A 14,180-nucleotide genomic window follows, 5' to 3' on the forward strand; every position below is an offset into this window, starting at 1 on the left:
GAACTTTAAAAGTTTCAGAATGAGTAGATGAAATACAGTCTACATCAGAAGATATCAAAAATAAACCTAAAATAAGAGTTTATGAGTGCAGTGATCTTACTGCTTCCAATGAGTAGCTAAAAAAAAGTCTGGTTGGTCCCATACTTGCCTGTGTCTGACGCAGGGCCGGATTTTCCTATAGGCTAACTAGGCTTCAGCCTAGGGCCTCAAGATCAAGAGGGGCCTACATTCAAAGTGTTAGCAAAATTTTATTATCTCTCATGTAATTTACAAACTTAAAAATGGAAGGTGAAAGGGCCTCATAAGTGGAATAGCCTAGGGCCTCTTTTCATATAAATCCGGCCCTGGTCTGACGTTAACATTTTCGCCATCGCAGGGTAAGATGGGGGACCTAAAAGGCAAAATTTAAAAATTTGTGAAAGTACTCCATTAGGATGCAGGGCCCCGCTTTAAAGCCCGTGACACACTCACTCTCGTCATTAAATAGAAATCATCCATCCAATATCTCATTAAAAAACACGTCACAATGAGTGACAACGCTTTTGACGGTACCCTGAATGGGCAGGTTAAAGAAGATGGTCCTGGGGGTCCACGTGAAGTGACACCCCATGCCTGTCGGCCCTGCATGCCATCATCTAAAAGGAGATCCGAATTCAACAGACTGTCAGCCACGCGGAGTCGTTAAGCGGCTTTTAGCTCGGGGGTGAAGGCTTTGACAGAACGACTCCCGACAAACAGCTGGCCCTGCAATGGAGCCCAAGTCGAAGGGGGTCCAGAAGAATGATGGTAAGTATTACTCTATGTTTTATTTGCAACGGCAACAGCCAGATTTGTTCTTAAAAGTGTTGCAGCTCCAGTGTAACGAGGGTCCAAGGAGAAGCTCTGCACCGGACCACTAGCCAGGACCGAAAAGGCAGTGGGCTCAAATTTCACCTCTTTGCCACATCAGAAGAAAAGCTGATTTGCGTCCTTTATTGTAATAATAAAAAAAGTAAACTGGCTATTCTGTATTTTTAAAGATAGCAAATGCTAACAATTACACAAATTTAATAATAATACATTTATATAGTGCCTTTCCCATGTTGCTTTACAAAATACAAAATAACAGGAAATATATAATACAGGATACAAAACAATATCCGCATAAAACACTAAATAAACATAAGAAACACAAAGATGAACAATTAATTAAAAAAGAAACCCCAGTCTGCTATTGCTCGATCAGCTCATTCCCATTTACTCAATCATTAAAGTCGGTGGGCTAAATTATGAATATTTACTTAACTCGTTAATCCAAGGTGAGATACAATTGGCTCCTTCTCTTTGTTCAGGTGCAGCACAGGCAGTTGAATCAACTCGCTCGGGGTCACACCGTATTAGTGGGGGGATTTGCGCTCAAACAGCCTTGGGCATGAAATATCAAAGTGGTACTCTTTAAGCACAACACTACAATATGAGAATTATTTGTTCTTACTTGGCTGACGCTTTTATCCAAGATGACTTTCACAGACCCCACTATAAAGCAAAACGCAAGGATTTGAAAAATGTTTAACTCGCTCAGCTGTTGGTATTCGGTTTATATGAACAGATTGTAACGGGCGGATTTCGTCCCCAGCACGACCACCTCACCTAATGAGTCCCCTTTGGGTCGTCCGATGTCGCACATCACTTGGGAGCCGTTACCCTTAACAGAGTCCGCGAGTAGCTCAGGAGGATATGCGCCCCTTTCTAGGGGGAAGCCTCGGGTTCAAGACCTCGTACCCAACACATTGGATTTACTTCAATTTATTGTTTAAATGCAGTGTCCCCATCTTCCAATAATATTAAAGACTTCTTGCACTTCGCAGCAGAGGATTAGCTCACGTGGATAAACGGGCTTCTTCAACCCACCCGGTAAAATGCTGGTCTGTCCAGCCGTAGTACGGAAGCACTTTATTTATGGGGCCCGCTGACCTATCGCTTGTATAAAGGACGACTGGCTGCTGCTACGGTGAGTCAGCTACGGTAGCTCAACCAGGTAGACCACTGAGGTAACCCACCAGTGCACGAAACGTACGACTTCGAGTCCCATCGCGAGATGTTAAAATCGGAAGTCTCTTTATTTGATGGGGTTGGCGATAAAAATAATTTCCATACTCCTGTGAGCGGCTCAAACAGACCGACCATCCTGGTAAAAGGGGCCTGAGCTCAGGGATTCGCCAAACATAACTGGCACACCGGCAGTTTATTTGCAGCGCCGTCCATTCTGTCAGTGATATAAAAGATTTCTAGTTAACATACAGCCGGAAAGTTAGCTCACCGAGATAGAAAAGCCGATACAGTTGTCTCGGTAAAGGGCGGTGGTGCAGGGTTCGAGCGCCGTCCTCTCCAGCCGTGTTAAGGGGTCCTTTCTTTATGGGGTCCGCAGACCTGTCGCTAACATTAAATGTGTCTGGTCGCATTACTATACAGCCAGACTCGGTAGCTCAACCGGGTAGACCACTCATGCAGCGTAGAAGAGTGTGGGTTCGCGTCTCAAATTCCACCCACCCAAAATCATATGAGCAAGTTCAATAGAAAGCAGACTGTTTATTTGCTGTGGCCACCGAAGAGTTAACAATATAAATTATTTCTATACCCGTCTTCTAAAGGGGACCCCCGTGGTGGCACAGCAAAAGAAGCAAACGACTCCGTCAGCCAAGACCGAGTCGGCCCCGCGATCGAGACCGCTCCACCCACGAGCAAAAGGCGCCCCCGAATCGAAGACGGTCCTGAAGAATGACGATCAGTATCTTTTATTTAAAGTGTCGCCAGAAGCATCAGTTGTTAAAAGTGTTGAAGCTCCACAGAAAAAGAGGACTGAAGTAGTAGCTCTGTAGGATAAACACCTCCAGACCCACCAGCCAAGATGGAACAGGTGGCGGGTTCGAATCCCACTCTTACCACCATCGGAAGAAAATGTGACCTGTAATAAAAGGGAAAACAGACACCAATATTTACTCATAATAAGCAAACTGAGCATTATGCATTTTTAAAGTGAGGTAAATACTAAGAACTACAATAATAATAGTACATTTTAATTATATAGCACCTTTCCCATGCTCAAAGAGCGTTACAGGAATTCAGGAAAAAACAGTAGGGAATATATGATATTGGACACAAAATTATATCCACATAAACACTAAATAAAGACAAATACCGTAAAACAAGCTCTTAGCTAAACAAACGCACTTGATGGACTGAGTGTTCTCTCGTCTGATAAATTTCTTGTTCTTATGTTCTATATGATTAATTAACAAAATAGAAGATCCATCTCACTACTTGTCAATCAGCTCATCCTTGTTTACTTACTTATTACAATATGTTTTTTGTAAAACGAATATCAACAGCAGGGCGAGTCAAACATTTTTTCAAATCCTCTCTCGCTCTTTTTCGCCCTTTTTTTCTCGCTTAAACAATAAGTGGGCGGTGGCCGGCGGCGTTCACCGTTTTACTGACAGTCAAAAAAGGTGGAGCAGAAACGCCCTTTAGTCCAATATCCAATCGAATTTAGAAGTGGACAGAAAGACACGGCCGTTACTCAAATCTCCAATAGGCTTCGAAGATGGACGTACAGAAACGCCCCTTTTTGCAACAACATCTTTATATATAATCTTCATTTGGATCTTGATCTTTGTTTGTCCGCGAATTCCACACATGCGTAGACCACCTTCCAGTTTAGTACGTTGTTGTTACTCACGGATGTCAGCAATGTGCCGGAATAACGAAAGGGGTGGTGGACAATGTTACGCTGGTTAGCTCCTGAGGCCTGGTTAGAGAATGAGATTGCCGAAGATAAAAGGTACGTGCCTACGTAACATATGAATGAAAGAAAGACAGTGGGTAAAATGAATGACAACGTAACAGCACGTTCCGGAAATTATTATTGTTACGTTGTAGCCGGCGAGTGCTGCGCGTCTCACAGTTGTACCGTGGCTTGCTCACATGTCAGTGAAGTGATCCCTATTTATGCTTTAAAGAGCCTGGATACCTATGTGTCCCCCTTTTATAACCATTGCTTCGTGTATATTGCCTTACTCTTTGGATTGCCACAAAGCAACCTGCGAGATTGGAGAAAGGTTGAGAAGAGATCGTGAGAGGAAACGACAGCGTCATGAAAACGAGACGGACTGTGAACGGAGAGAAGCAGAAATGCTCCTACACCACCACATAATTACTATTCAGACAGTGATTCCGAGTAGGCCGTTCCTATCGAATCAATGTCCAAGGGTTTTGTTTTGTAATTTTGTTTCCCTTATAAAAAATCATAATGCTGTGCGACGAAGGGCCCAGTTCACGACTGGCAGCCGCATTTAAACAGGGAGCCCTTCACAGACAACATTAACACGCGCAACGTAGTTGGGCGCACATAGCTAGTCTAATAAAACTTTGAAACACAAAACGTCCTCCACTGAAATAACATTTAGAAGGAGGGCAACTAAAGCCAAAATCAGAGAGGTGTTTAAAGCATAGACATATATAGATAGACGCCGCATTCACTGTGTTGCCCAGTCGACACAATACGTCAGTGCATCTGCCACATTGCGAGTGGCAAAAGTGCCATTTAAACTAATACAGGTAAACGTGGAAACCGGGTTTTCTGATGAAAAAACAATAACATTTAAAACAGTATCGTTTACATTCAACAGATTTTGGCGAATTGCTTAAATGCAATTATTTATATCCATTTATACACTAGTAATGGCAATTATTAAATAATAATAATTATTATTATTAAATAATTCCTCCTATATAAGTAATGTTTCTCGGACTGTCTTCTTCCATCTCCGAAACATTTCTAGACTTCGTCCTGTTCTTACGCAACACAGTACTGAAGTATTGGTTAATGCCCGTGTCACCTCACATATAGATTACTGTAATGCTATTCTATCTGGCATCCCACAAAAACATATCCATCACTTATAACTTCTTCAATATTCTGCTGCCAGGATAATAACCTGCTGTTCTAAATCCACTGAACATATTACACCTATTCTCTCTCAACTTCACTGGCTCCCTGTTAACTACTGAATACAATACTAAATACTGCTCTGAACATTTAAAGCTCTCCACAGTCTTGCTCCCCCCCTACCTCACTGATCTACAGATTTACACTCCTCTCGCCTACATCGATGATGCTGTAATTTGAGAGTATTCAGTCTGGCAATATGGTGCAGCCTTAGTTTGTGAAAGACAGACACAACTGAAGACATGAGCATAAAATGATGGTTGTCAATTTCAAACTGTGTTTCCTCAATGTGCTCCTTGAGAAAAAACACATCATCTGAACCAATCTCAGCCCAAACAAACTGATTGATCAAAGATACACTGACAGCTTGTCCTAATGTCGACTGTCGGATAACACGCTCAGCTACTTTGACCACCTTGACTGGGCCCTCAGAAGGAATCATCAAACCTCCTTTGTTTTTTTAATGTGAGCAAGTGGTAGCTTTGATCATATAATGCCGGTACAGCATCTGTTACCAAACTAGCACGGCACACATCACAGGACAGCTTTCTCAAAATCTCGTCTAAGGGCTACCTCCCACTGCTTCATGAGGTGGATTACTTTGGGAAACCTTCAAAGTTTGAGAAATGTTAACAGCTAACAACAATCTACATAGTTACTGACTAAATACATTTAGCCAAAACATTGTTTGGAGGCTCACTTGAGCACATAAATGCATAGCTTTGCTATTTTAGCCTGGCGTAGCTAAAGTTAAGATTATAAAACGGGATTTTCTAATGGCCAAATATAACCAAAACAATTGTTCAGCTTTACCTATGAAATGTAATCCCCCGAGATCTGGTTTGGAGTGTACAGCGGTTTGTACAATCCCAAGCAGCACATGCGTGAGGCATCTTATCTATTACTTCACTCCACAGCAGTGCCACTCGCAATATGGCGGCGACATTGCCGTACGATGCTGCTGGTCATGAGGCGTCTAGTAATTCTATCTCTATGGTTTAAAGCATTAACTGTACTTTACTGTTACATTTTCTGGGCCACTGGCACACATGTACAGGACAGTGTCAAGCGACAGTAGCGCTCTCACAGGCCAGTGTGTCAGTATTCCTCGCCTCGTATCACCGGTTACTGAGGTGCCTTCACGCACTCCATAGCACGCCGGGCTGAGGTGCAGTACAGACCCTTAATGACGCAGGATGTTCATGACAATAGATAGGAGCCATTACGCAAGTGCAGTTGGCGTTGGAACACATTTTTTTTTCTGCTTATGAATTTAAACCGCATTACACCACAATATGTGATTTTTGCACAAACAACAGTTAGGACCCGTCCCCCCACCCGAAGGCGGAGGGAGGCTACCCTCTCGTCCACCGGGGTAAACCCCAATTTACAGGCTCCAAGTCGGGGGGCAATAAGAATGCCCACACCCGCTCGGCACCTCTCACCGGGGGCAACTCCAGAGTGGTAGAGAGTCCAGCCCCTCTCAAGGAGATTGGTTCCAGAGTCCAAGCTGTGCGTCGAGGTGAGCCCGACTATATCTAGCCGGAACCTCTCGACCTCGTGCACTAGCTCAGGCTCCTTCCCCTTCAGAGAGGTGACATTCCACGTCCCAAGAGCCAGCTTCTGTAGCCGAGGATCGGACCGCCAAGGTCCCCACCTTCGGCCACTACCCAACTCACACTGCACCCGACCTCCTTGGCCCCTCCCATAGGTGGTGAGCCCATGGGAAGGGGGACCCACGTTGCCTCTTTGGGCTGTGCCTGGCCAAACCCCATGGGTGCAAGCCTGGCCACCAGGCGCTCGCCATCGAGCCCAACCCTCAGAGGGGGGCCCTGGTGACCCGCGTCCGGGCGAGGGAAAACGCTGTCCAAATTTTGTATTCATCATGGAGGTTTTGTTGAACCGCACTTTGTCTCATCCCTCACCTAGGACCAGTTTGCCTTGGGTGGCCCTACCAGGGGCATAAAGCCCTGGACAACAAAGCTCCTAGGATCACTGGGACACACAAACCCCTCCACCACGATAAGGAGGAGGTTTGAGGAGGGGTTTGAGAAGCTCAATCATCCGGGAGGGGCTCAGAGTACAGCCGCTGCTCCTCCGCATCGAGAGGAGTCAGATGAGGTGGCTCGGGCATCTGATCAGGATGCCTCCTGGACGCCTACCTAGTGAGGTGTTCCGGGCACGTCCAACCGGGAGGAGGCCCCGGGGAAGACCCTGGACACACTGGAGGGACTATGTCTCTCGGCTGGCCTGGGAACGCCTTGGGATTCTCCCGGAAGAGCTAGAAGAAGTGGCCAGGGAGAGGGAAGTCTGGGCAACTCTGCTCAAGCTGCTGCCCCCGCGACCCGACCTTGGATAAGTGGAAGAGGATGGATGGATGGATGTGATTTTTGTTTGCAATGTTTGAATTATAAACAATGCCAAGTGTTGCATGTTAGTTCTGTATGGCAGTTAAATTGCAATTTTTACCATAAATCTTTCTTTTTTTGACCCTAAGGGGGTACTTTTGCAATAATTCCTCCCTGTTTAAAAGTGTTTTTTCGAGCACTGAGTGTACTCGACTTTTACGTATGATTCTCACTGGCCAATGCCCCTTGTTTAAAAATAATAGCATATGCAAAGTTTATATCGCAGTTTGATAATTTTGTAATATTCTGGTGTCATTTTTTTAATAGGCCAAACAAATCGTGCTTTTAAGTGACCAAACCAAGATGTGAGGTAATAATGAGGACACTTCAATTAAATCACCATCTGAAGGACAGTTAAATTGCAGTTCTTGCCATTCCTCATTTGCTACTTCTACAAACTTAAGAAGACATGAAAGACATTATCATCCGACGGAAATGAACCCATATTTTGCGTTGATTTTGAAAATGCTATCTTTTTCACTTGAAAACCAAACAGAGGCGTCAGGGTTCCAATTCATGTAACAAATCATCAACCTCACAGATAACTGCCTGTGAAGTGGCAGACTACAGAGATTTCATGGCCAACCTGGTGTCGAGTGTGAGCACTAGCGTAGAGTTCCCTTTGCAGATGCTTATGTTTGCCCAAAGGCACTTCATGTTTAGGCCATACAGTCTGTGCTGGAGGAAGGGCTGATTTCTGGGCACAGAAGAAATGAGGGTATTGAGTTAAATAATGTAGCATCCAGGGAAGGAGTGTGTACAGTGTACGCGGTTTTCTATGGGAAGTATGGCTATTCTGGGAGATATGTTTACATCTCAGTATTTACAGGAAAAAAGGATGCCTGGAGTTATTTTGGGCAGACAGCGGTCACATTTGACATGAAGACAGGGAAGTGGTGGTGTCTTTGTAAATGTTCAAAACAGCTGCATCACTATTTCTTTCTCAATGTGGTGGCCTTTCCTGACCCCCTAATCCTTGACTACCCTACTGATATCCGTCTTCAATATGTTGATATCCCTTCTGACCCAATGTAAGCCATCACAGCAAGACAGGTGCCGTCTTCTCCAGAAAGAGTCCCAATGTCCCATAAACCTATACCTGTCTATCCTACTCCAAGGTTTTACCTGGATGGCTGGGCAGAACAGGAAGACCTTCAGAGACGTCTATCTTGTCAGTTCTACATTTGACCGCAGAAGAGATCACCTAACCTTCATTTATGTTATTTGTTCCAACGTGGACAATGACATCTAGATCCATCCTCACTCTGGTCAACAGCCTACATTCCCCCACCTGTCAACACAGAAGACAATACAACGTACAACAGTGTGTAGCGGGGCTACATAGTTAGTGTTGCAAATGTCAGTTCTGAGTGCGTCTCGTTTCCGTTGTCCCGTTTGCTGTTTGTGTGTGTATCAGTAAATGCCGTCCCCGTAAAGGGGGACGGATGATGGAAGAAGACCACAGCCTCTAACCTGGAAAACACCTGTTTGCAATTAATCAATTACAGCCGTCACAAGAACTATTTAAGTAATCAGAAAGGAGAGAGAAGAGAGGAGAAAGGAGACCATTTGTTTTCAACCACGTATCAACTTACTTGCTGTTTTTTCACATCGCGCCTTTGCATCAGTTTGTTTTTCATTTTGCCGGACTGTCTTTCATCCTTCATCTGCTGAGACCCTGGGGTCGATTCGCCATCCACCATACGCCGAGGAATCACGGTGAGGTTGCTCCATTTGCCGGGAAAATCAAACGACTCATTTACCACTAGTTCAGTCATCCATATTTAGGACAGTTTTTATAACCGGACTCAAGTTCACAATCATTCAGTATATCATTCATTTTTGTTATTCGTGTTGTGTGTTATATGTTACAGGGGCAAGGGAGGGTTTTCTTGTATTTATATATGGTGGTGTCTCATTGTTGATGTGGTGGAGGGATATTATATTTATATGTTTCTATTTTTGCATTTGTCTTGTGGTTTTATTTAATATATTTAATCAGTTTATTTTTTACATCATCTGCTTTTTGCGTGCTTATATTTACACCGTCGATTGTGGGGGAAAAGTGTAATTTGTTAAGAGGTACGGCTTGATAGTTAGATTCATCTCAGTAAATTATCCAGGCCACAGGTCTTGGAGGTGTAGCTGCTGGCTGGGTAAGGGGTCGGCCGTTACAAGTGTCTGATCCCACAGCAAACCTGCATTGCAGTACCTCTATAGACTAAGCCCTTTACATACCTGCCTACCACCTCAGAGTTTTTAGAGTCACTGTCCTGTTCCACCAGTGGCTGAAAATGGTGACCCACCTAGCTCTACCTCAAATCAAGAAGGACCGACTCATCCAAGCCACCCTACAAAAGCTCCTACATCAGCTCTTGTTCAAAAAGCAGACGCCAAAAAGCAAAAGTATACACCAGGATTAACTTTAAGTTTAGGCACCCTTACACTATTTTAAGATTAGGCACCTCATCTAAATTTTAAGATTAGGGACCCTGTTGTACCTGGCCTTACCCCGACAAACCTTAAGTTCAGGGTTTGTAGTAGGGGTAGGCCAGCCTAAGTGAACAAGACCCCCAACATCAAACAGCATATGCTGAAATCATACTCACAATTAAAATTCAGCACTTAATTGAGTGGAGATAAGTTGGTAAACACCAGGAAATAATTCATTTATCTCTGGGTTTAAACTCTTCAAGTAAACACAACTATTAACTTTTAAACTATAAACTCTTTTTCCGGTTTGAGTGAACTGGTCGCCGCTGCTCGCCGGTAACTAGACTATTGATTTTGCTATGACTAGTGATTTTGATGGTATTTTTTTGCCATTTTTGCTGACATCTCTGTGTTGCTGAGTATGCATTTAGCTTCAGCCTAACCCCCATTTCGTTTGAAACTTACCGGTTTGTTCTCTGGACACCTGAGCTGCCTGTGGCCTCGCCTACAATGTGGACTGGTAGGATATTCGCCTGGTTAATGTTTGTTTGGAGTCTTCTGTCGCTCGTTATCCAACCTGCGACTGGCCTCCTCCAGTACCCAGCTGCTGAGCTTCTTCGACTGCGTCTGCTCTAGTCTGTGCCTCTGCTGTCGGTGCTGTATTTCGACCCAGACGTCATACTTCTCCCTCGTCGGATATACATCCACTGTGGGTCCCACCGGAGATTCCGAACGGATGCCTCGAAAGGAATTAACTCTTTTTGGTCTGATTTTCGGCATCCTCCACATAACACAGATAGGAACGCTGACCATAGCGGGTTGGCCAGCTTAGCTCGGTCGACTAACACCACTGTCAAATGCGACAGCAACATTGTCAGCTTTGGTCTACTGAACATCCGCTCAGTCACAAGCAAGGGACATCTCATTCAGGATCTCCTCATTGACCGTAAGTTTGACTTTCTCTGTTTAACCGAGACTTTGTAGCAACCTCAAGACTTTTCACAACTTAATGAATGCACTTGTCAACCCGGTGCCTCCGGCCGTGGAGGAGGTGTCGCGATAATTTATCGCGAGAAGTGGAAAGTCCTGCCGTTGCCTACTCCTGCTGTAAGCTCTTTTGAATCAACTGTGTGTCAACTGTCTGGGCCAGTTCCTACCATCATTGCAACTGTCTACCAATTTTTTGAACGATCTTGCTACCTTCCTTACCCATTTATCCACAATTACTCCAAATATAATTCTGCTGGGGGATTTTAATATACATCTGGACAATATCAATATCCCTCTCACTAGAGACTTTTTATCTTGCCTGGAGAGTTTTGGATGCCAGCAGCACACTGATGTTCCTACCCATTGTAAAGGACATATCTTGGACCTGATCTGCTGCTCTGGTGTTGTTCCTTTTGATCTTACAGCAGATGAACTCACTATAACCGATCATTTTCTCTTTTCATTCAATGCCAAACTTACCTTTTCTGTTCCTAAGCTTCCACGTCTCATAGCCTTTCGTAACATTAAGAATATTAACTTGAATTTGCTGTCTTCTAAAATTGATTCCCAAATTGACTTTTATAATTTATCCACTCCCATAGAACTGGTCTCATATTATAACACTTGTCTTAATGGTATTCTTAATTTTCTTGTTCCGCTAAAAACCCGATCGGTTTCTTTTTCTTTTCCTGCCCCCTGGTTTACGCCTGAACTTCGGCTTCTGAAAGCTAAGGGCAGGCAACTTGAAAGGTTGTTTAAAAAATCCGGACTCTTTGTTCACAAAGAGATGTATAAAAATCATGTACTCTATTACAAGGATTGTATAGCTCAAACCAAATCTAATTATTACACTCAGTTAATTACTTGTAATACAGGTAACACCAAGTCTTTGTTTTCTTTACTTAATAATGTTACACAACCTCCAGACTCTTTACCATCTCACCTTTACTCAACTGCTTTCTGTAATTCTCTTATGTCTTTTTTCAATGAGAAAATCCAAAAGATACATCAGCACCTTGGTCCAGATCCTCTCTGTATTACTTCTGAACTACACTCACCTATTCACTCTTTCTCTTCTTTTCAGCTTCCCACTTCCTCTGAAATCTCAGATCTCATCTGCAAATCCAAGTCATCTACTTATCAGCTGGACCCCCTGCCTACAGTTCTGGTTAAAGCCTGCCTCCCCTCTCTAGTCCCTCTCATTTCTGCCATCATTCACTCTTCTCTTACTACTGGTATTATTCCCTCATCTTTTAAAACTGCTGATATACTGTAACCCCAATACTGAAAAAACCTGGTGCTGATCCTACTAATTTCAATAATTTTCGCCCTATTTCTAATTTGCCCTTTATCTCCAAAATTCTTGAAAAACTAGTATCTATCCAACTTCACACCCACTTATCTCACAATAATCTATATGAAAAGTTCCAGTCTGGTTTTCGCCCTCTTCATAGCACAGAAACGGCACTTGTTAAAATTACCAATGACCTCCTTATGGCTGCTGACTCCGGTCTAATCACTATTCTCATCCTTCTTGATCTGAGTGCGGCCTTTGATACTATTTGTCATACCACTCTCCTTAATAGATTATCTTTGATTGGCATTACTCACACTCCACTTGATTGGTTTAGATCCTGCCTCTCAGGCCACACTCAGTTCATACAGCTTAAAACCTTCACATCCCAACCCACTGTTGTTACTTCTGGTGTGCCCCAGGGCTCTGTCCTGGGGCCTCTTCTTTTTATTATTTACCTTCTTCCCCTTGGCAATATTTTTCGTAAATATAACATTAATTTTCACTGTTATGCTGATGACACTCAGCTCTACCTTGCTAGTAAACCCACCTCCTCTTTTCCACCACCTTCGCTTATTGACTGCATTGCTGAAATTAAATCTTGGTTTTCTTCGAATTTTTTTAAATTAAACAGTGACAAAACGGAGGTTCTCCTCATTGGTTCAAAATCATCATTATCCAAAACCAATAATCTTTCTCTTATTATTGATAACTCTGTTGTTTCCCCATCATCTTAGGTCAAGAGTCTGGGTGTCATCCTCGACAGTACTCTCTTTCCAATCTCACATTAATAACATCACCCGGTCTGCTTACTTCCACCTACGTAATATTAATCGCATTCGCCCTTCCCTCACTCCTCATACCACTGCCATTCTTGTTCATAGTCTTGTCACTTCTCGGCTGGACCACTGCAATTCACTCCTCTTTGGTCTCCCTAATAAATCCCTTCATAAGCTTCAGTTAGTCCAGAATTCTGCAGCACGCATCATCACTCGAACCCCATCTATTCACCATATTACTCCGGTCTTGCAGCAGCTTCATTGGCTCCCGATTAAGTTTCGAACCGATTTTAAGATTCTGCTATTAACATTTAAGGCCATCCATAACCTCGCCCCTCCATATCTGTCTGACCTTCTTCATGTTGCCATTCCATCCCGTAACCTTAGATCCTCTTCCTCCACCCATCTGACCGTCCCTCCCGCCCGTCTAACCACCATGGGGAGCAGAGCTTTCAGCCGTTCTGCTCCCAAGCTCTGGAATTCATTACCTGCGGATCTCCGAAATATCAAATCATATTCATTCTTCAAATGTAAACCTAAAACATATCTGTTTAAAATGGCTTTTTCTTTTTCTTTATGATTACAGTGGTTTTGTTTGGTTTTCATTTTTAGATTTTCTGATGTTTTAAGTTGTTTATAATTGTGTCTGTTATTTATTTATTTATTGTTTGTTCGGTGTCCTTGAGTTCTCTGAAAGGCACCTTGTATAAATAAAATGTAGTATTATTATTATTATTATTAAACAGGACAGCATGTGATGAGACTCCAAAGCCACACAGCCCTAAATCGTCTCCTCATGCTGGTGCAATGAAACAGCCAGAGAAGTTTTTTTAGGTCCCCTTCAAAGGAGGCATGACTGGCTTCAAAATGAAACCAAAGTTGTCATCCCTGATGTTTCCTATTCACTTCCGGTGTCCGTATAAAAGCAAATGAGAGCCGTGTTTCAAGTCTCACGGCACTTATCCCTTAAAAACATCTAGGGACGCTCAGCTTCTGTAATCATCTTCACAGTTAAAACTCAGCACTTAATTGAGAGGAGACATGTTGGTCAACACCAGGAAAGGGTTAGTTTACCTCTGGGTTCAAGCTCTTTAGAGTAAACACGGCCATTTACTGTTAAACAGGACAGCATGTCCCGAGACTCCAAAGCCACAGAGCCCTAAGTCGACTCCTCCTGCTGGTGCAATTAAACAGCCAGACATGTTTCTTTAGGTTCCCTTTAATGGAGGCATGACTGGCTTCAAAATAAAATCAACCTTGTCATCCCTGATGTTTCGAGGGCACTCTGA

The sequence above is a fragment of the Erpetoichthys calabaricus genome, chromosome 15 (assembly GCF_900747795.2).
Source record: "Erpetoichthys calabaricus chromosome 15, fErpCal1.3, whole genome shotgun sequence".
In the NCBI taxonomy this organism is placed as follows: Eukaryota; Metazoa; Chordata; class Cladistia; order Polypteriformes; family Polypteridae; genus Erpetoichthys; species Erpetoichthys calabaricus.